Here is a 23,591-nt window from a genome sequence, read left to right as displayed (position 1 = left end):
CTTGCCCAATTAGCATCTATATATGCACATAACTCAAAATTTTCATCCTTAGGATACCATAAACCAAGATTTGTTGTGCCTTGTAGGTACTAGAAAATCCTTTTAACTACTGATTCATGATTTTCTTTAGGATTGCTTTGAAATCTAGAAACAATACATACTGCATTCATTATATCAGGTCTGGTTTGTGTCAAATACAGTAATCCTCCAATCATAGATTTGTACCTTGTCGGATTTATAGGAGATGAATCATCCTTTAGTGTCAATTTATCTGTTGTAGTCATACGAGTGCTTACCAGTTTGGAGTTTACCATACCAAATTTCTTCAAGAGTTCCTTCAAGTACTTTGTTTGACATAAGAATATACCTTTATCTGTTTGAGAAATCTGCAAACCTAGAATTTTTTTTATCTCTCCAATCATAGACATTTAAAATTCTTCCTGCATCTTGTTAGCAAAGTCTTTACATAATCCTTCTTCACCTCCAAAAATGATATCATCCACAAATACTTCAATAACCAAAATGTCATCATTGGTAGCTTTGTGATACAAATTACTGTCGGCATTACATTTTGTGTATCCAAGCTTTAAAAGATATTTATCCAATCTAGCATACCAAGCTCTGGGAGCTTGCTTCAATCCATATAAATCTTTCCTTAACCTGCAAACCATATCCTTATCATCTGTTAATGAAAATCCATCAGGCTGTTCAATGTAAACTTCCTCTTCAAGATCTCCATTCAAAAATGCACATTTTACATCCATATGATAAACTTTATAGTTCTTATGAGCTGCAAATACAAGAAATAGTCTAACTGCTTCAATTATGGCTACCAGTACAAAGGTTTCATTATAATCAATTCATTCTTTCTATGAATAACCTTTACAAACTAATCTTGCTTTATTTTTTATTACTTCACCATCCTCATTAAGTTTATTTCTATATACCCATTTAGTTCCAATTACATTTTTGTCTTTAGGCCGGGGAACTAATGCCCAAGTATTATTCTTTTCAATCTATTCTAATTCTTCTTCCATTTCTTTTATCCAATGTTTATCTTGACATGCTTCAACAATTGATGCTGATTCAACTTGAAAAATTAAACATACCTCTTCATTTGCCAATCTTCGTCTTGTGATAACACCTTGATTCTCATTTCCAATTATCTGATTCTTTGAATGATTCAATCTTACATACCTGGGTTTATTCTGATTTCCAATTATAGGTTGTTGTTCTTTAGTCACAGTTGAGTTTTTTGATGATGCCGGTGTGACTAGTTCTTCATTCTGTACCGGTGCAATTTGTGCCGATTCATTTATAATCATTTCTATTGCTGATTCTATAGATCTTGATTCTCCTCTAAAATGTTCATCTATCTTCACATTAGTACTCTCAATGATTTTCTGCAATCTTTTATTATAACATCTATATGCCTTGCTTCTAGCTGAATAACCAAGAAATATTCCTTCATCACTTCTAGGATCAAATTTGCCAATATACTCATCTCTCCTAATATAACATTTACTTCCAAATATTCTAAAATATTTAAGAGTAGGAGTATGACCAAACCATAGTTCATAAGAGGTCTTACTGGTTTCACTTTTGATGTGAACTCTGTTGAAAGTATAAACTGCTATATTCACTACTTCTCTCCAGTACACATGAGGTAGATTTTCTTCCATCATCATGGTTCTTTCTGCATCCAAAATAGTTATGTTCTTCCTTTCCACAACTCCATTTTGCTGAGGTATCCGGGGTGCTGATAGTTGTCTTTTGATTCCATTCTCCTCACAGAATGAATTGAATTCCCTAGATGCAAATTCTCCTCCTTGATCAGATCTTAAACATTTGATTTTCTTGCTAGTTTCATTCTCCGCCATTTGATTTTCTAATTTCTCCCTAAGAAAAGTAACCCAACACATTCTAGAATAGTCATCAATTATTAGCATAAAGTATCTATCACCCTGAAGACTTCTTGTTCTTGCTGGACCACATAAATCAATATGAATTAAATCAAGAATATTATTGGATTTCTCATAAATGCTCTTAAATGTTGTTCTTACTTGCTTTCCCATTTGACATTCCTTACATACTGGATTATGAGGTTTCACAATCTTAGGTAAATTCCTTATTGCCTTAGTTGAACTGATCTTTACAATGCAATCAAAATTCACATGACAGAGTCTTTTATGCCATAACCAACTTTCATCAATGTGTGCAATCAAGCATGTCTTATTGCTGGTATTCAAATGAAAGATATTACCTTTAGTCTGATTACCAGTTGCAATCTCTGATCTAGTTCTGTTCATGATTTAGCATTTTTCATTCTTGAATTGTAATTGAAATCCTTTTTCCACTAACTGACCAACACTTAAAAGATTATTCTTTAAACCTTCTACATAATAAACATTGTCAGTACTGTGCTTACCATCCAAAGATATAATGCCTCTTCCTTTGATTAAACAAGCTTTGTCATCTCCAAATCTTACTAGACCTCCATGAATTTCCTGTAAAGATAAGAATTTTCTTTTATCACCAGTCATATGATGCGAGCATCCACTATCAATGATCCATTCATCATTTTCTTCAATTTTTGTTGCTCGAGCCTGCTCTACTGGTTTGACAATAGGTGCTGGTGGATCTTATTTTAATGCAACAAATGCCCATCCACTATCTGCTGGATCTTCATCTCAATCATCTATAACACCTTCATCTGCATAGTAACATGACTTATCTCTGTTTTTCTTAAATCTGTATCTCTAATATTCAGGGTTAGGCTTATATGTTCTCTTTGCTTCCTCTCTTAGTCTTGCATGTCTATTAGGACACCTAGATGCCATATGACCAACTTTATTGCAATTAAAACATTTGAAAGGTGCTTTACCTTCATACTTACTTCCTGCTGGACCTTTAGGCATCTTCCTTGCGAATAGTGCTTCAAGTTCTTTTGCATAAAGTGTTTTCCAATCAGATTTGTTAGATGATGATGATGATGTTGATGCTGATGATGATTTGAAAGATAAATCAGTTTTGATTGTAGCAATAGGACCAAACTCTTCAAGCTCAAATGCTGAAAGTTTTCCAACCAAAGTATCTCTAGATACTGATGCATTAGGCATTGTTCTCAACTCATTAATAGTAGTCAATTTCATTTTGTAAGCCGGTGGCAAAGCTCTTAAACCTTAAGAAATAATTTTATTTTCACTTAAAGATCCTCCACAACATTGTATTCCTAAAACAATTTTATTAACTCTTTCCATAAATGCAGAAATTCTTTCATCTTCTTCCATTTTTAAGTTTTCATACCTGACCCGGTAACATTCCATTTTTGCAATTTTGACAGTGGTTTCTCCTTCATTCAATGTTTCCAGTTTATCCCAAATAGCTTTAGTAGTAGATCGGTCTGATAATCCCATGATTTGTTGATTTGATAATACGCTTAGAAGTGCTTCTCTTTCTTTGCAATCATTCTCCAAGTCTTTAGCCAATGTCAATGGATGAGGGATATTCAAACTAGGACCAACATAGCCATTATTTGTAACATCCCATATATCTCTTCCAATTCAATTTAGATGTGTTTCCATTCTGATCTTCCATATACCATAGTTAGTTACATCAAGTTTACGACTGTCCTTCCTGAAAATATTTGTTGCCATAGGATCTCCTCAAGCTGTTAGGCTTCTGCAAAAAGAGGACTAGGCTCTGATACCAATTGTTAGGAACCGGGAAGGACAACTGAGAGGGGGGATGAATCAATTGTGAACTAGTTTTCAATAAATTATAACCTAAAACCAATTAATCCAACTTCAAACTCAGTGCCGATAAAACAAAATTAATGTGGGTAAAATAGATTAACTATTATAGTAGTACCAATATAACTTAATGCATGAAACAGAAAGAGAAAAAACATCCACAACACATGACACATATTTTGACGTGGAAACCTTGTAAGGGAAAAAACCATGGTGGGAATCCATACCCACAATCAGATGATACTACTGCAAATAGTAAGTGTATACAAATGGGGTCTGCACATGCAGAAATGCCAACCACCTAGAGCTCTCTGCTCAATCACAAAATATGAGTCACACTAACTACAGTTGGATCGTTAAATCCAATGACAATGTACCGCTTCAGAATAGCATCTGCAATGCTGGATTCAGTACCAGTTTAAGCTCTGAATATGAGTGCCAAACACCTTCATAACCTTCCTTCAACCTTCAGATAATATCTGTGTGATTCTCACAAGGATCTGCTTATTTTCGCTCTTCAATATTCGCACACACTCATCTGTTACATCTCTCAAATGAGATCTTACATTTATTTATACAAAACCTAAGACCTTAACATGAGGTCGGCTTACTAAAGATATTACATTTAAATCAATTACAAAATAAGTCTTGATGCGATACAATATGTCAGCTCAATACATTTACACATTATCCAAACAATAAACCATTTCCAAAACATGCCATGTTGATTTGGAATAGATATCTTGTACCGGTCCATAACCTAGACCTATCTGTCGATTAAGACAAATATGTGAACCCGATTAGTCCAATAAGAAAAACACCAAATCCAAACATCCAATCCATGTCTTCAACATAACCAAATTATCTCTAGATGATAACAAGTCATCATCAACTACCAGTGAAACATATAACCTATTGGTGAACATATACCGATGAGTGTGCATAAGCCAATATCCATGTTGGGACCACAATGTGTTGGTTCAACAATAAACCAATATAACCAGAGTGCTTAATCAACAATGTAGACCTCCAAGAAGATAAGTGTTAACATCAATGACAAAACCAATGCAACACATGATGAAGTCATCCATAATACCAACATACTCATGTAGAAGCATCAATTCAATTTGATAGTGAGACTGATCTCCCAGGCACATCATTAGTGCCATATGTTGATGATGAAGAACCTATTAGATCAACTGATCCAGCATGAGCCCAACTTATGGAGAAAGTCATTGAGTTGGAGAATAAGCTAAAGGAGTCAGAGGATCAGTCTTCTTTCAAGCAAAAAGAGATAGTTAGCTCAATGCTAAGTCATTTGAATGAGAAGGTGGATAGTAGGTTAAATAACATTCATTCTTTATATTATTTATTGTTTAATACTATTCAAAGTTTTGATAGAGATAAGGAAGTGGCAATCCCTTTGTTCACAAAATGGTTACAAAGGGGAAATGAAATTAGAATAATGTAAATGGCTTCGAAATACCATGCTAAGAGGCCACCTATGCTTCAACCAACCCATTTGTTGGTGAAGTCAATGCAGGAAGCCCAGATTTTGCCAAAAAGTATAGAAAGAAAAATAAGGGAGTTGATGGGTAATTTCAATGAGCTGAATGAAACACTTATGCCAAGTATCGTGGATGAAAATGAGGAAATTGAGCCTTTATAGTTTTGGAAAGAAGAGGTAGAAAGAGTCATCAATACCAAAGTAGAATCTATTTGCGAGGAGCTGGATATTGGCATGCTGGAGGACCAGGGATGAATTTAAGAAAGGACTTGGTGAATCAGGCGTTATTTTGGGGGGGAAATTTTCATATTGATGGCGAATTTTTTTTTCAAAGTAGGAAAAAAAATTAATTTGTATTGGCGATTTTTTTCTAGGGTACAAAAATTCCATAGAATTCTGGTGAATAATACCTGGTTCTGTGGGGAAAATATATATTGTAGGAGGCAAATGTTTTTCGTTTAAAGGAACAAATATATAAGTGTATGGGCGAAAATTTTTAGTTTGAAGGAAAAATTATTTAAGTGTATTGGCAATTTTTATTTACCGTTTCAAAATTATTTAATTTTTTTGGATAATATTTCATTATTTATGAAAAAATATATATTTTATTGGCGATTTCATGAATTCATTGTCATTAATAGATAAGGCACATCATATCACATCACATTGAGTTCAGACTCTGCATGATGTATCGATAAGAACGACCTCTTTGAAACGTCACATGTACCCAAAATCCATCAATGATTTTAAACTGTTCGATGATCATAGATCAATGGCTGAAGTTTTATTTCGGCCCAAATTTATGAAGAGAAAGCAGTTCTCCATAAAGTGCTCGAATGAAATTGGATTCAATAGACACGTATCAAATGTCACGGTCGATAAAGTTGGTCATTTAATATATGTCTTGTCACTAAATTCAATCCACTTTGCCCCCATGACTTCCAATATGGTATTTGGTACTGGTTTATAGCTATTTCCAATTTCGCACACTAGTGAAATTATGGGAAAGATTTGTAGAGATATAAGAAATTTTTAAAAAAAATTAAAGGAATTTATATGGTTAGAGAAGGAATTATTACAATCAAGATCTTCAACTATTTATAGACTATCTCTACTTCTTTCATCTTCAATTAGCCTTTGGTAGATAAATTGTCGGAGCTCAAGGTAGTTAAATTATGCCTCTAGTTTAGGTCTATAGGCTCAGGCTGTATAATTTAGTATTCCGATTTCTCAAAATGGACACTCCTATCTGCTTGAGAAGCATTTCTACGGAGGACTAGAGGGCCTTTTTGGGCTCCGTTAGAGACCTAAACCTCCAATCAGTCTGTAAGGAGGTTGGGATGTTCACTAATGAGGCTGTGAGGCTGGTGTTAGGCAGCGAGTTTTTGCGTAATAAAAATGTTAACATAGATGTTATGTCTCGGTTCTTGGCATCTCTTCTTGACCTCGGAGGAGACAAGGTGGATATCTTGTTGCTGTTAAGGAAGATTTTTAAAGAAGACTTCCTTGGAGATGACATTATTCTTGTCATCTTTGCATAAGTAGGGGTGGGGATCCCTTGGGAGAATGAATTAACCAAGCTTCTCCTCCCTGACCAAATAGTGGCCAGGAAACCGTTTCTTTTGAACCTAAATGTAGAGCAGTTGACGCGTCATAGGAAATGGGCGCGAATTGGTAGGGACATTCTTCGGAAATGGTTTCTCCTAGATGACTTTCTAGACTACAATTGTCTTGAAGAATTCCCATAGCTTATAATGTCTGAAGAATTCTACATAGAGGGAGGGAAAGATTCTTAGGGTAAACCATGAATATGTCCACTGCCTGTGCCCTAGCCCCGACCCCTTAGTAGTTTTTTTTTTGGCTATTTCCTCGTAACCTCACATATTTTGGCTTTAAAGTTTTTAAGGGACTCCGACATGTAAAAATTGTAAATTTGCGAAACATATATATTAATGATAATTTTGCAAATTCCAGTTCATTTTAGTTTGCCTCTTATGGATATAAAAATGGTTTCTATTTCATTTTATAATTTGTTGTTGTCATCATGCTAAGACAGGATACTTAGCATAATCATTATGTTTTGAAATAGGTTACATAGTTATTAATTTATGTGGATATAATATTTAATTTTCACCATAAAAAAATAGCAGGTCTATTCTAATTTCTTCTCTAAAGTTAAAGAACAAACTCAATGTCACTTTTGAGATGATCTTTTCTAAAAGATATTTGAAGTGCTTGACAAATAAGTATTTGAAAAAACATAATGTCAGGGATTGGCTGCAAGTGATAGCATCCAATAAGGATCACAATGTCTTAGCTCATACATTTTTTTGTCTATGAGCTATGTTATTTCAATATTTTGTTAAACAATGAAAATATATATAATATTGTGATATTTTTTATGTAATGTTTCTTCCTCTATATTTAATATATATATAAAAAATTGAGTTCGTTTCATTAATTATTTGTACATTGATTATCATTAATTATTAATATATATAAAAAAAGATATTTATCTCACGAAAAACAAGTGAATTAAAAGTCCAACTTCTTGTAATTTTTTCTACATAATTTCAATATAAAAAAAGTCCAACTAACTAGGCACATGTACATTGAACACTGAAAATACATGTCATTGAACACCGACATGAAATAAAGGCTATAGCCCATGGGACAATGAAGTGTCGGGTGATGTGGAATTTGGGTGACAAAAATCCTATGTATAATGGGACCCATGAGAACTGGCAACAAATATGCAGTGATATTGCCTTATGTTATGCACATCACTGAAAGTGAATGGCTAACATTTAACCTTTAGGTGGCTTTAATGCCGGCTTGTGCAGATGAATTATGCAGTTGAACTAGTACGTGTGGAGGAATGATGGCAAAATTTGTGATTAATGCCGATGACTGTCGTTGTTGGATGTCAAAAACTAGAATCAAGTGAGAGGTGTTTAAATCTTTGGTGGATTGGAAGTCTTGGTATCATACTGTCTACACTTGCAATATTGTCTTGGGTTTCTTAAGCAACATGGAAGCCAATTTCTCCTTCCATACTGATAAGAAATTAGTCCCATTTCTTGGATGATTTACAGATAGGAGGCTGAAAGGTTTGTTCTTGTTTAAGGATTAGTGGTTGTATGAGAGTGTGAAAATGTCATTGGGAGAGGAAATTGTCCATCTAGGTCATCGCTATAGGACAAACATGGAGGCATATTCATTGATTTCTGCTTGGGGTTTCCAATTTGAGGACGAGGTGGACAAGGTAAAAAATATCTTGAGAGGTGTAATTGATTCAAACTACCTATTAAATCTGGATAGTGTGTGTGCTCGTGTGGTCCGAAAGGTGGAAATTGTTCCTGAGGTAGGGGTGGTTGGTCTGGTGGTGTTGCTACCACTCATTTGATGGGCTGGTGATGATTTGAAGGGAAAATGCAGAGCTCTTGCTTGGCGTAGGTAGAAGGCCTTCAAAATGTTTGGAAGGTTGATGCAGTGTGATGAGGTTTTAATGGTCCTTCATGAAGTGGCACATGTTGAGGTGGGTCAAGAGTTGCGACTGAGATCCAAGACTACACAAGTAATGAAGCGACTCTCAGAATTCTATGATGACCTGGAGTATAGGCTGTTTCTGGGTTAATCCTACTATGGTAGATGGTGTTTGGTATTGTCTATTTGGATATTTTTGTTCCATGTCTGTTTTCTCCACAACTTTGTATGTATGAGGGGATGTGTGCTACAAATTTTGGTATGCCGAATTGGAATTCTGGGGTTTTTGGATGTAGTAGGGTTTTATTTTTGTTGGGAATGGTGGTTTTGGTCCTTGGGGTATTTTTTGCGGTGGTAGTTGTCTAGTGGTACATTACTATACCACCTATACTTGCATATTTGTAGTATTTTATTTCCAAGTAATACAATACAAAAATTATCGATAAAACAAATGAAATATCATGCAAGTTTTGAAATTACATATTTAAATTATATATTAAATTTATCATAAAATTATATATTTAATTTATATTCAAATCCTATTGATTATGGGATGGACGACAACTGACAATGGATATTGTCATCCGTTGGATGAGCACAGATCAACGACTTAAGGTGTATTTTAGGCCGAATGTGGGATCTCTAAATTTTTTTGCAAACTTTCACCGGAAACACGTGTCAGTGAACACTGATAGGAAAGAAAGGTTATGGCCCATGAGACGATGAAGTGTCAGGTGACGTGGTGTTTGGATGGCAGAAATCCTATGTATAATGGGACCCACAACAACTAACAAAGGATACTGTCGTCCGTTGGATGAGCACAGATCAACGACATGAGGTGTATTTCGAGCCAAATGTGGGAACGATAATTATTTTTTGCAAACTTATAACGGAAGACTTCTATAAACGATAAACATTTAATTAAGTATATTTAAATTCTAATTTTGTAATTGTATACTAAATTAACTGTAATAAGCTCTATTTCGGGTAGAAGTTGAAAAGGATTAAAAAGTCTTCAAAATCATTCCTGAAAAGTGACTTGTGTCTGTTGACGTGGTTGAAAAAAGGAAAAAGTCCTGGGACCCATGACAACTGACAACCAATACCATCATCCATTGGATGAGCATAGATCAACGACTTAGGGTGGATTTTGGCCTGAATGTGGGAAGTAAACACATTTGTGAGAACTTTGCCCGAAATTGAACGTTTTACATTTAGTTAACTATAATTAAGTCTAAAAAGCTCAAGTTTGGGTGGAAGTTGAAAAGGATTAAAAAGACTTCAAAAACAGTCCAGAAAAGTGACTCGAGTCTGGTGATGTGGCCGAAAAATGGCAAAAGTCCTGGGACCCACGACAACGAACAAAAAATACCATCGTCCCTTAGATGAGCATAGATCAACACCTTAGGGTGGATTTTAGCTTGAATGTGGGAAGTAAACACATTTTTGAGAACTTGACCTGAAGTTGAACGTTTTATATTTAATTAACTATAATTAAGCTCTACTTCGGGTGGAAGTTGAAAAGGATTGAAAAGACTTCAAAAATAGTCTAAAAAAGTGACTCGAGTCTGGTGACTTGTCCACTGTCCTCAAAATTTAGACAGAAGCAATGAATGTTTTGTCCTCTAGTGGCGAATCACAAGGAAATCATGTTAGTAAACTTTCAACCATAAGCATAATATGAAGATGAATCCATTTCAAAAGCATATCATGAAAGATTAGTAACAAAGCAAATAGGAAAATAAATAACTAGACAACCTTGATACTCCCCCCTATGCTTGATGACATGTTGGCTCTTCCTTGTTACTCTACTCTCCAAGATCTAAAAAAGCCTTGCTTGATTGTAGCTCTCAGCTTCTAGCATAAAACCATGGACGGAAAATAGAGTATTGAGTGATTAAGAATGTAGCTCTATGACTTATGCAAAGGTGCAAACTAGAGTTGCTATGAGAAACTTAGTAATGCTATGCAAGTATAGTAACAATACTCTAATGCTTCCCCTTTTCTTGAGGAATGAGGTCCTTTTATAGGGAAAAATGTTGATTGAATGGCCAAGATTGAGTGAGCTTGTGAAGGGCTAGGATTGATAGGTTTGTGATCCATGTGATGGTTTTCAACCCAATGTAGTGATGACAAGTGTCACTATGAGAGGACTTGAGAGGAGAGGGAAGAAGCATTAAATGCTTGAGATGACACGAGGGTTACCCCAGGAGGGTTTGGTTAGGCTTGAGTTAGTGGATAAATCTTTTATCCAAGGGTAATGCTTCTATCCAATGGATAAACTCTTGTGCAAGAGTTAAAGGGATAACCATGGTCAAAGCAATGCATGCTTGAAGAGACTTGTGAGTTAAAGGGGTGGTTGAGTTAGAGAGAAAGTCTCTAACCAAGGGTTGAGTTTGAGCTAACCATAAATGGTTATTGAAGACTTTGGAGGGTAAATTGTTGGAGACACAAAACCTTTAATGGTTTGTGAAGACTTTGCATGTTTTGAGAAGTGACCTTTTTCTTAAGGAATGTGCAAATGATTAGGAGGGAGATTAGGCTAATTAGAAGGGATTAGAAGAATCTAGAAGAGGGTTAGAAGAATCTAGAAGGAAGTTACTGAGCAAGTGGGTGAGGATAAAAGGGGATTTTACTTAAAATAAAATTCATTTATTTCAACTAAAATTGTGCAACTTGCATTTGTAGGAGAATGCAAGTGGGAGGGTTTTAGAGATTTAAATAATTATTTATTTATTGAAATGTGTGAGAGAGGATTTTAGGGATTTAAATAAATGTTGATTTATTTAAATATGGAGAGGGGTTAATTAAACAAATATGCTTTATTTATTTAATTAATTGTCAGAACATGGCTTAATCAATTAAATTAAATAAATTGAATAATTTATTTAATTAATAGGAGAATAGGGTTAAGATGAATTAATTAAATATTAATTCAATTAATTGTTGATTGGTGGTTAAATAATCAAATAAATACTAAGTATTCATTTAATTAAGTGAATAGATTTGGATGTCTACAAGTATTTTATCACCTTATTACACCTCCCCAAAGGTGGGAATATAAAATACAAATATCCAAACTAAATATAAAATCACACTTTAAACCTCAACTCATTACTAAAATATAGGATTATTTATATCTTAACTATTATTTTGTTTATATAGAAAATGGATGTCATCTATGTATTTTAGAGTGCATGAAACAAGGTTAAGTGGTTCTATTCATGGGGATTATTGTGTCTTCATTATCTTTGTAAGTAGTGGAATTGAAAAGCATAATTTTCTAGGGTATTTATATATTTGCAACCTTGATTAGAGACATTCTAGAGATGTCCCATTCTATCCTCAACCTTCTCTCACAATTTCACATATTGAAACACTAATTTGATACTTACCTCTTACTTCTAGCTTCCTTGTAACATTCCAATGAGCTAGGACAACTAAGAACTCAATGACCTTACACACCTTTAAGACTCTTTTTTTTAGATCAATCACATAAAACATTTTCCAAATAAATATGAAAATACCGTTTTGTAAATCTAAAAGTATAATTTAAAAAAAATAAATCAATACATTTTTTAATTTTTATTTTTAAATTTTCACTATATGTAGCTCATTACCACCCAAACATTAATTTGATTATTTTTCAAGATAAATATATTAAAATTTATTTAGAATTAAAAGAACAAATGATGTCACCAAGGAGATAAGCATTGTCAATATGATATCTTAATAAGGGTCCAAAAAGAATTATCCCCACCATTTTATCATTTCACTTAAAACTATAAAAGCTTAGTTAAAGTTTACTTTGTTGAGGAAAATCATCCTCTAGTTTATATAAAATTGAAAACATTTATCAGGAAGAGAAATATGATATGATATGATTCCCATCTAGTGTGTAAGTTACACAAATCAATATAATACAATAAAATTAATAACACAACTAGGAACATTTTTAAAAGTCAAACGATAATTGTTAATTTATATCATGTGTGAGATGATAATTGTTAATTTATATCATGTGTGAGATGCATAATAATCACCACAATATGTAGAAGGTATAACACTATTATAGACAATGATAGTCAGGTGTCATTTGTGAAGATGGATATTAATAGTTAGATAATTAACATGACATTGATTTTAGCTAGAAAGAAATGTCACTATGGAACATGCTCATATTTATTGTTGTAGCAAAAGGAAGGTAAGCTTTATATAAGTAGTTGTGTAAATGTTGTTTACTTATGATTGTTAAATATATATTTTTTTCATTTTTTTTGGTTTGCACCTATAATTGTATTTCTAAAGGCATATTTGAATGTTACTATTCATTGACTTAGGCATCTAGCATCAGTAATCTAATTAAATTTTTCTCAAGCTATTTGTATATGATCAAAATTGAAGAGATTGTAACACATTAATATTAACTAATATTATAATATAATAGAATTATTGATATAGAACCTTCTTTTTACAGAAAGAAGGAAAGGTGAAAAATTCCCATTATTCATCTCTAATATGAATAACTCTAGTTGAATTAATTCATGCAACTCATTTCTAGTGTTAAAGTGATTCCTATTATGATACAATGATCCTCATGTGAGGAGAAATCTAACTTAACAAATATGGTGACAATGCAACAACTCAATCACAATTTTAAGTTGTCAAATGGTAATGAATAAGAATTAATAAACTTCAGATACCTTATCATTGTAATTTGATCAAGAGGGCTAACTAAGTAGATCCCAATCAAAATGACCATATTGTATGGTCCCATTAATTTATATGGACAACCAACATATAATATGTTATAATGTACTAAAAACACATTAAACTTCATAAACTAACAACTATTTTCAATCATGTTTCTACTTTAGAACAACAATATAATTGAAAATATTCATTTCTTTTTAATAAATAAAAAATAAATCTCTTAATCAATAAGATAAATGCAACATGAAATATAATAGGTAATAAACTAGAACTTTATTAATTATTTAAACATATTAAATCATAGATTTTCAAATATACTTTAATTTCAAACGATAATATATCTAAGCAGATCATTGAAAAGATAAAGTAATAAATCTATATAAAAAATATAGAAAATCAACAACCAATTACCCAATGTTCATTTGCTCGGTGACTATTATAGCAACTGTGTTCAGAGCAATCGCAAGAAAACTTCAATCTGGTCAAGAACTAATTGGTGTTTTGAACAAGTGGGTGTTCAACTGAATTATCCAAATATTTCTGTAATTTGTACATACCAAACATGATTGCTGGTACAAGAAAGAATACAATAAGATCTCATTTCTATTTTGTGCTGATCTTGGTTCTTTTGTTCTGTTTAAACTGCTTATGTACTGAACTTATGAAATCAGAACATAAAAACAAATCTCACTTCTGAAATTCTTTACTTGAAGCATATCAATAACTTTGTTAACGCCATTAATATCAAAACCAAAGAAGCGTGCAAAAGATTGAAGTACAGCTAAATAAAGAGAGAAATGGGGTAATTCCTTTCAAATGATTTTACAGCTTAGAAAGTACCCTCAGTTATACAGCTCACATGAAGCTTAAGTAGCAGTACTTTATTCATTCATATCATAGAAACCTGAGATGACAAAAGGATTTCTATTGCATTGTCATCAAAAGAGAATTTTAGAAGCCAACTTGTATGCCTGTCAAAGCTTTTTTTCATTCTAATCATCGATACAGCTCGATTTCCTGTCTGTCAAACTTCTTTTCATTCTAAACGTGTATTATAGAATAGACTTGATTCACAATATTACTGTTCAACACGAGCATTCACGAGGCAAACATTGGAATTTGCACAAAAATTATCAATCAAGTACATATGCCACTGCAAAAAGCTTTTGAAAGTGTCGTCACTTCAAAAAGGCTAATATTTTCAACATGATTCAATTATACATTTTCTATCTGCCAAAATCTATGAAATTATTGCTAGGTATATAATATGGTCCATGAACAGTCTGTTGTAGTCAATGTATGGTTGTTTTTTCTATTCAAACAGTCAATACATTGACAACAGTAGAATCACTGTTCAAATTACTTATATACCCAACAAACAAAAAAATTAGGGTTTCTGGGCATCCTGAACTTGAAAAGAGCTTTCTTTTCCTTTTTTCTTACAAAATTGTATGGTATGAGATCTTGTTAGAAATATGGGAGCAAATATCAGTTTGCTATGAAATCCATACATTAGTAACCTTTATTCTAAATCAACGTCAGAATTATGGTCTTAAATGCCCAGCTGCTAGAAAAACATTCTTCATGGCTTATAGGTGGAATGATATGATTTTGAAGAAGAATAGGAATTCATTGAGAATTCAACTTGTAGTTTTCTATGAAATCCATAGATTAATAACCTTTATCCTAATCAACGTCAGAATTATGGTCTTAAATGCCCATCTAGGAAAACATTCTTCATGGGTTACAGGTGGAATGGCATGATTTTGAAGCAGAATGGGAATTCATTGAGAATTCAACTTGTAGTTTGCTATGTTTGTTCCATGGTAGAATAACAGAAGCGCTGCTTTGATTTCCTTGGCTCAACTATCTTTCTTCAAAATTTGCTGACACAAGATTCAAGGTAACAAGTAAGGGCATATGCTATTAAGAATCCAAAATACCAAGTAAGGTCATACGCCTTTAAGAATCCAAAATACCAAGTAAGGGCATTTAATTGATCAAGTATTGAGAGGAAGTTGCAGTCAAGGATATAAGTTCAATACCTCGGCTTGAAAAACATCTAGTGCAAAACTAGCCTTGCCGGACTCCAAGACCAAGTCCATCCAGAGCCCTCAGTCTAAAGAAAAGCAAGCCAGGCTTTCTACTACAGACCATGTGAATATTCAAGGTCTTTCCTGCTTGCTTCCTCAATTCCACCTGCAATCACACATACATTCTATAAGCATACTTTCTACAATCATATCAACATAGATGATACAATTGATATTCTGCAAGTATATGTTTCTGGATTTAACTGCGTGGAAGATCATTTTCTCCTATCTAACTATTTCATCTTGACGATTGATCATGAAGTATAATATGAAATGTTAGATAATGAAAAATCTTATACAATTAAATCCAAAATCATATCAAATTCATGACCTTAACAGAGAATCAACAAAACTGGGAACAATATTCAATCAAAACCACTAATCCACATAGTGAAAATTTGCAAAATCCAAATTAAAAGTTGATTAATATGGCATTTTTTTGTTAGTGGGTATAAAATGAAATGGACCATTCTTCTCACATCTAATCTTATCTATATGGAATTTATTGTTAGTGGGTATAAAATGAAATGGACCATTCTTCTTACATCTAATCTTATCTTTAATGTGGTGGACTGAGAGAAATGAAGAGAATATTTTCTATGAAATGAGAAGAATTCGGCCTTGAATGATAGGAGAGATAGAAGCTCCTGAGTGAGAGCTTCTTGAAAACTGTCATCCATACTATATTGAACAAGAAACCCAATTGTTGGAGGCATTTCTGAAGATACGATTGTGTAAGAGAGGAATAGAAGGGCTTTATAATGAATGCAACACGGCAAGATAATGCTTATGTACAGCTGTGTGCCACTTATGTTACGCGTCTTCCATGGCAGATGCGTACATGGTTTGTTTACATCTCTTGTATTTTTTTATCTTTTATAATAATGTATTTGCCATCATATGACACAGGAACTTCCTTTAGATACGATACGCGATGTGAAGTACTGTAATTCCACATACCAAAAGTTGTTCTCTTGTGGGTCCATTATAATGAATTTTTAGCTGCTTCCTCATGTGTAGATATACAATTCCATTAGGTTTCCTTTTGAATCTTGTACCACCATGGTCCACAGATCAATCTGTTTGATGGCCAGTTTCAATGGTTCTGTGGCTTTCCAAATACTTACAAATTTACACGACAGATGAAATTCTTCCTATTTTAATAATTTCTTATCACTCATCGAAAAGTATGGTGGAACCCAAATACCTCATCTTGATTATGAATAATTGAAATCTTAACACTAATCTTGACTCTTTGGTGACGGCTTGTAGAAATGAATTTAAAATGCTTGCAGCTCGATTAAAAAACAAAGTGATAAGTTACAGTCACCAAGAATAAATATTAGCCCAAATATTCAAGTTGCTAAATACTTGTCCAATCATCATATTCAGGGTACGGAAACACCAAGTTAAATAAGTATGTTGCTAAATGAGGGAATTAATTAAGAATTTTTTAATTTGCTCTATAGTAGTTATTAGATCAAGTGTATTGAGTAGTGAAAAATAAATGTCTAAAGTATATAGAAAGGAGATGAGAATGCGTTTTATTATAATATTTGAATATTAAATATGTTGTAGATATTTAAATAATGTCGAAGTCAAATCTCAATAAAAATATATATATAAAATATGATTAGATGGGATGATTAAGAAAGACTAGAAGAATATACCAAACATAATTAGGTTCGACTTATTTGTTCATTATATGTAGTAGTTGTAATTATTAGATTATGTGTATTGAGTAGTGAAAAAAAGAAAGAAGCTAAGAACGGTTTTACTAGATTATTTGAATATTAAATATGTTGTAGGCACTTATATGGTGTCAAATTCAAATCTCAATAAAAAAGAATATTAAATATGATTAGATAGTATGATTAAGGAAGGCTATAGGAATGTACCAAACAAAATTTAGCTCTATGCCATTTGTCCATGAAAAATTACAAGGACATGGGTACTACTCTAGACAAAACTAAGAAAAGTACTAGTGTAAGTTTTTGGACCTTATTTAGTTTATGAACTATCTTCAAATTTTTGACATGGAAAGCTCGGTTAAGGAAAAAATCACGGTGGGAACCTACCCACAATAAGATGATACTCTGAAGTAGTATGTGTAAATATTACAATGGGGAATGCACATGCATTCAGGCACACTGCCTAGAGCTCACTGCTCAAAACAATAAAGGGCAACAACCCTAGGAAGACTTACTGCTTTACAAAGATCAGACACCAATCTAGATTACATGAACTAAAATAATATCATCTCCAAATGCTTGATCACAGTTCCGGTAAGCACACTGTCTGCACAACAACACTTCTCTACTCTTTTCCACTACCGAAAGATTAATTTGCTTATTCACACATACAATACTCTCACAAATCATAGATACAACCACAGACACACATATTACATGATTACAACACTAATTTATACAAATCATCAACCTTGACTTCAAGGTTGGCTCAACACATAAGACCTAATTACAAAATTTCACCACACGATACATAAATCAATAACTGGACCAATACAATGTTGACAAGGATATAACATGGACCCAAATCAAATCTTCAAACACGTAACACCACCAAATAATTCACCAAGATCATCTGCAACATGCTAAACCATTGAATATGTTGCATAACACGAAGAATACCACCAGACCAATAAAATATTCAATAACACGCACCACGATCAACGTAGACCACCAAAACACATAGGACACAATTAGAGAACATCAAGCAATGTGAAGTCCACCGCAATAACCACAACAACTCGGATAATAAGAATCATCATTATTCATCACCGAAGCTCAAGAACACCAACTGACAGACTGAAAGACATGATTGTGAAGTTCAAAATCATGAACCATCTGAACTGAGGACACACATGAATGTCCCAATCATTCTCCCAAAACCACACAATATAAATAATCAATTCGAGAGCAATACAATCCAGAAATCACAACTCTGCAATACAAAACCAACAAAAAAACCAATCATCATATTGGATCGCATTAATAGACCAAATCACCTTCTGGAACATTGAAACTCATACTGAATCAACTAGACATAAGTATCTCAAAACCCATTAATCTGCATCAGTACATCTGCAACAGATCACCCAAACCAACTCTCTACAACAAACCAATTCTACACAACACAGGAATATGTTGACATCAATGACAACAACACATTCAAACAAATCTAATATCCAACAATCTCCCCCTTTGGCATTGATGGAAACATATGAATGTGAAAAAAAATCAGTGCAAAGAAATAAGTCAAGTCCAACAGTCTCCCCCTGAGATCATACACACATGGCTCTCTACCTTAGATAGACAAGACAATCTTTCACATGCATCTCTCCCCCTTTGACAACAATTCCAAAGACACGTACAAGTCATTATTCTCTCCCTTACAGATAATCTCTCCCCTTTATAACAAACACTCACAAATCTAATCAACAGAACTACACACTGACTACTCCCCTGGAGCAGCAACACCCACTCATCAATTTGGATAATAGGATAAGACAATGAAGTCCACCAGATCGATGCAACTCAATGCATCTAGTTCACAAGAGGAGGGGAAATCACACCTAACTTCTATCTTAGATATACAAATTTGTATTTGCAGGCAAAGGATTTATAAATATATCTGCAATCTATTCCTTTGTAGGTACATACTCCAATATAACTTCTTTCTCATTCACCTTCTCTCTCATGAAATGAAACTTGATTGATATATGTTTTGTCTTAGTATGCAACACTGGATTCTTAGAAATATTGATAGCACTAGAATTGTCATAGTATATAGCACTAGGCTCATTGTAAACAATTTTAATATCCTTCAATATCTGCTTCATCCAAAGTACTTGAGTACAATTGCTAGCAACAACAATGTATTCAACTTTTGCAGTAGATAAAGAAATAACATCTTGCTTCTTACTTGCACCTAAGAAATTAACTTCTTTGCCAAAAAGAATGCTCCATCGGTAGTGCTCTTTTGATCATCAACATCACTTGCTCAATCAGCATCCATATAAGCATTTAAAGTGAAATCATCCTCCTTCGGATACCATAGACCATAATCAATTATTCCCTTCAAGTATCTGAATATCCTGTTCACAACAGTAACATGACTTTTCTTAGGATTAGCCTGAAATCTTGCAACAAGACATACAACATTCATAATGTCGGGTCTATTTTGAGTCAAATATAGCAATCTACCAATCATAGATCTATGCAAGTTCTAGTTAGCCTTTGAAGATTCATCATCCTTTGTCATCTTGCATCCAGTCACCATCAGAGTTCCAACAAGTTTGGAATCATCTAACCTAAACTTCTTCAACAATTCCTTCACATACTTAGATTGATATATGAAAATGCCTTTAATAGTTTGTGTAATTTGCAATCCCAAGAAGAATTTCATCTCACCTATCATAGACATATAAAATTCTTTTTGCATGTCATCAGCAAACTTCTTTCTCAAATCATCATCTCCTCCAAAAATAATGTCATCAACAAAGACTTCAAGAATCAAAATATTATCATTATCAATCTTGAAGTACAAATTACTGTCAATAGTACCTTTAGAGAATCCTAACTTCATCAAATACCTGTCCAATATGTCACCTTTACCAATCTCTAGGAGCTTGTTTAAGTCCATACAATGCTTTCTTCAATCTGCATATCATGTCTTCTGCATCTGTCAATAAAAATCCATCTAGTTGCTCAATATAGACTTCCTCTTCTAATTTTCCATTCAAAAAGGTTGAATTCACATCTACCTGATATACCTTGAAATTCTTATGAACACCATATGCAATAAATAGTCTAACAACTTCAATTACAGCTACAAGAGAAAAAGTCTCCTCAAAATCAATACTCCATTTGTGAATATCCCTTACATACTAGTCTTTCTTTGTTTCTAACAACTTCATCTTCACTTAGCTTATTTTAGAACACCCATTTAGTACCAATTACATTCTTGTCCTTAGGTATCAGAACAAGTTCCCATGTTTTGTTCTTCTCAATCTGATCTAACTCTTCTTCCATAGCTTTTACCCAATTTTTATCTTTACACACTTTAGCAACATCTTTGGGCTCAATTTTGGAAATCAAACATGTCTCTTCAGCAACAATTCTTCTCCTAGTCATCACACCTTTATTTTTATCACCAATAATATGATTCATTGAATGATTTAGTCTTACATACCTCAAGGTCTTCTGATTGTTCTTTTTTTTTGTCTCTTGAACTTCTTCACCACCAACAACATTTGGATTTACTAACTCTTTCAGATTACTCTGCTTCATGCTAGGAGTCTGCACTTGCTTTGAAGTAACATCCCGATCATTAGATTCATATCCGCATGCTCTGATTTTCTTCTCATGACTCATCAACTTTCACATTCACACTTTTCACTATTTTTCTTAGTATTTGTTGTAGCATCGGTAGGCTTTTCTCTTAGTAGAATATCCCAAAAATATTCCTTCATAAAATCTTGCATCAAATTTTCCTATATCCTCATCTCTTTTGATATAACATTTTCTTTCAAAGATTCTAAAATATATAACTGTAGGAACATGACCAAAACATAGCTCATAAAGGGTCTTATCGAAATCACCTTTTATATGCACCCAATTGAATATGTATACAACAGTGCTAACAACTTCTCTCCAATAGATATGTGGAACATTTCCTTCAATCATCATAGTTCTAGCAACATCCAAAATAGTTTTGTTCTTCCTTTAAACAACTCCATTCTGTTGAGGGCTTCTCAGAGCTGATAACTGTCTCCTGAATCCATGCTCCTCACAAAAAGAATTAAACTCACTGGAGGTGAATTCTCCTCCTCTGTCAGACCTTAGACACTTTAGCTTCAATCTTGTTTCTGTCTCCACTTTAGCTTTGAATATTTTGAATTTCTCTAGTGCTTCAGATTTCTCCTTTAGAAAAGTGGCCCACATCATCCTAGAATAGTCATCAATCAACAACATAAAGTATCTGTCTCCCTCCAGGCTTCCCACTCTAGAAGGACCACATAAATCAATATGCACAAGATCTAATAACCCATTAGATGTATACAATTTTCTCTTGAATGAAATTATTGTTTTCTTTCCCAATTGACATTCTTTACATACCGGATTAGTAGGCTTAACTATCTTAGGTAGATCTCTAATAGCTTGAGTAGAACTAATCTTAATCATGCAGTCAAATTTAACATGATACATTATTCTATTCCACAACCAACTATCATCAATCTGAGAAGTCAAACAAATTTTCTCACCGACATTCAAATGGAAGATATTACCTTTAGTTTTAGTACCTGATGCAATCTCTATATCAGAGCTATTCAAGATCTTACATTTCCCATTCTTTAAATGCAAATCATATCCCTTATCAACCATCTGTCAAACACTCAAATGATTATGCTTCAAAACTTCAACATATAAAACATCATCAGTATTATGCTTACCATCAAGAGAAATATAACCTCTAGCATGAATTATACAAGCTTTGTTGTCTCCAAAACTCACTAAACCGCCATCATACTTATCCATATTCATAAATTTACCTTATCACCTATCATATGATGTGAAGAACCACTATCAATCACCCATTCATCTTTCTCTTCAACAATACAACTTGTAGAATCAATAGGTACCAGATCATCTTCCTTGATAGCAATGAACACAAATTCATCTTCTGAATTCTCTTTCTCAGACTTATCATCTACCACACCTTCATCAGTAGCATAATAACATTTATTTTTTATATCTATACTTTCGATTAGGCTTGTAAGGCTTATCATAATTTGACACTCATTTTGCTCTTTTAGGACACCTAGAAGAAAAATGACCAATCTTATTGCATGAAAAGTATTTCAAAATCAACTTTTTTTCATACTTACCAACTCCCTTAGACAATCTTCTAGAAATAAGTGCTTCAAGCTCTTCCAATTTTCTTTCATGTTCTTCCATCTCTCTCATTACTCTTTCATATCTAGACACCCTAGAGTTGAACTCTCTCCCAGATCATACTTCTGCTTCTCGGATACAATAGCTTTAAATGTAGTCTAAGTTTTTCCATGTGATTCACCAAGTTTGCCCAATTCAAAAGAAACAAGCTTATGAACTAACATATCTCTTGTCATTGTTGTCAAATTTTGGATCTCATCAATAGAAACAACTTTGTGTTTATAAGATGGAGGCAAATATCTCAACACTTTAGCTACAATCTCATCTTCTTAAAAAATTCCATTGGCACATCTGATGTTCATCACAAGATCATTCACTTTAGCCATAAAGGATTAAATATTCTCGTCTTTTCCCATTTTAGAAACTCATACTTTTCTTTCAAGTTCTGTAATTTAGCAACCTTCAGATGTTTATCTCCTTCACAAGATTTCTAGCTACTCCCAAATCTCATGAGAAGTTTGCAATCCCATAGCATTAGTCATCTCTGCATTAGTCAAGGCAATCAACAATGCTTCTTTAGCTCTTATATTATGTTCAACATCTTTGATCTCAGCTGTATTAATAGGTGTTGGTATTTTGAGTTTGTTGGTATTTTGCATAGAGATTGCATTAATGATATGTTGTCATTGATGTCAATTGAACTAGTAATTGTATTCATGTTATTGCTGATATTGTTGTTTTTGATATTGGCCAGTAACCGGTGAAGAGAGATTTGTGGAAGATGTTGTAAACCGTATGTTAAGTTTGTGAGATAAACCGGTGAACTAGTGTAAAGGGTTAAACCTTTCTATGTATTGTAATTGGTAAACCCTATCAGTTGTTAAACCCTAACCGATCAAGTTTGTTGGTTTATTATCTGATGAGTGGTAATAATGAAGACATGTGTGATCATTGAATGAGGATATGTTCAAATTGTTTTGGCGCGTTTGTTTTTGTCTAGGGAAGGAGCAAAGTGGATTGCATTTAATGCACAATGTGTGATGAGTTACAAAGTCCTATGAAGCAATGATCATGGAGCAGTTGGAATTTTCTTGAAGAATGTGAAGAGATTGTCATGATTTCT

The 23,591-nt window shown here is 33.4% G+C and overlaps 1 long non-coding RNA gene across 1 annotated transcript; it reads right to left on the bottom strand.

Moving 5' to 3' along the window:
- Positions 1–14,228: 14,228 nt before the first annotated feature.
- On the bottom strand, positions 14,229–16,290 carry LOC131071887 (uncharacterized). Its single transcript, XR_009112626.2, has 3 exons — positions 16,097–16,290; positions 15,504–15,657; positions 14,229–15,344 (listed from the first exon to the last, which is right to left on the bottom strand). It is a non-coding gene; the product is annotated as an uncharacterized LOC131071887 (long non-coding RNA).
- Between the last annotated feature and the right edge of the window lie 7,301 nt (positions 16,291–23,591).

This window comes from Cryptomeria japonica, chromosome 10, assembly GCF_030272615.1.
Source record: "Cryptomeria japonica chromosome 10, Sugi_1.0, whole genome shotgun sequence".
Taxonomy (NCBI): domain Eukaryota; kingdom Viridiplantae; phylum Streptophyta; class Pinopsida; order Cupressales; family Cupressaceae; genus Cryptomeria; species Cryptomeria japonica.
This window is presented reverse-complemented; position numbering and strand designations above follow the sequence as displayed.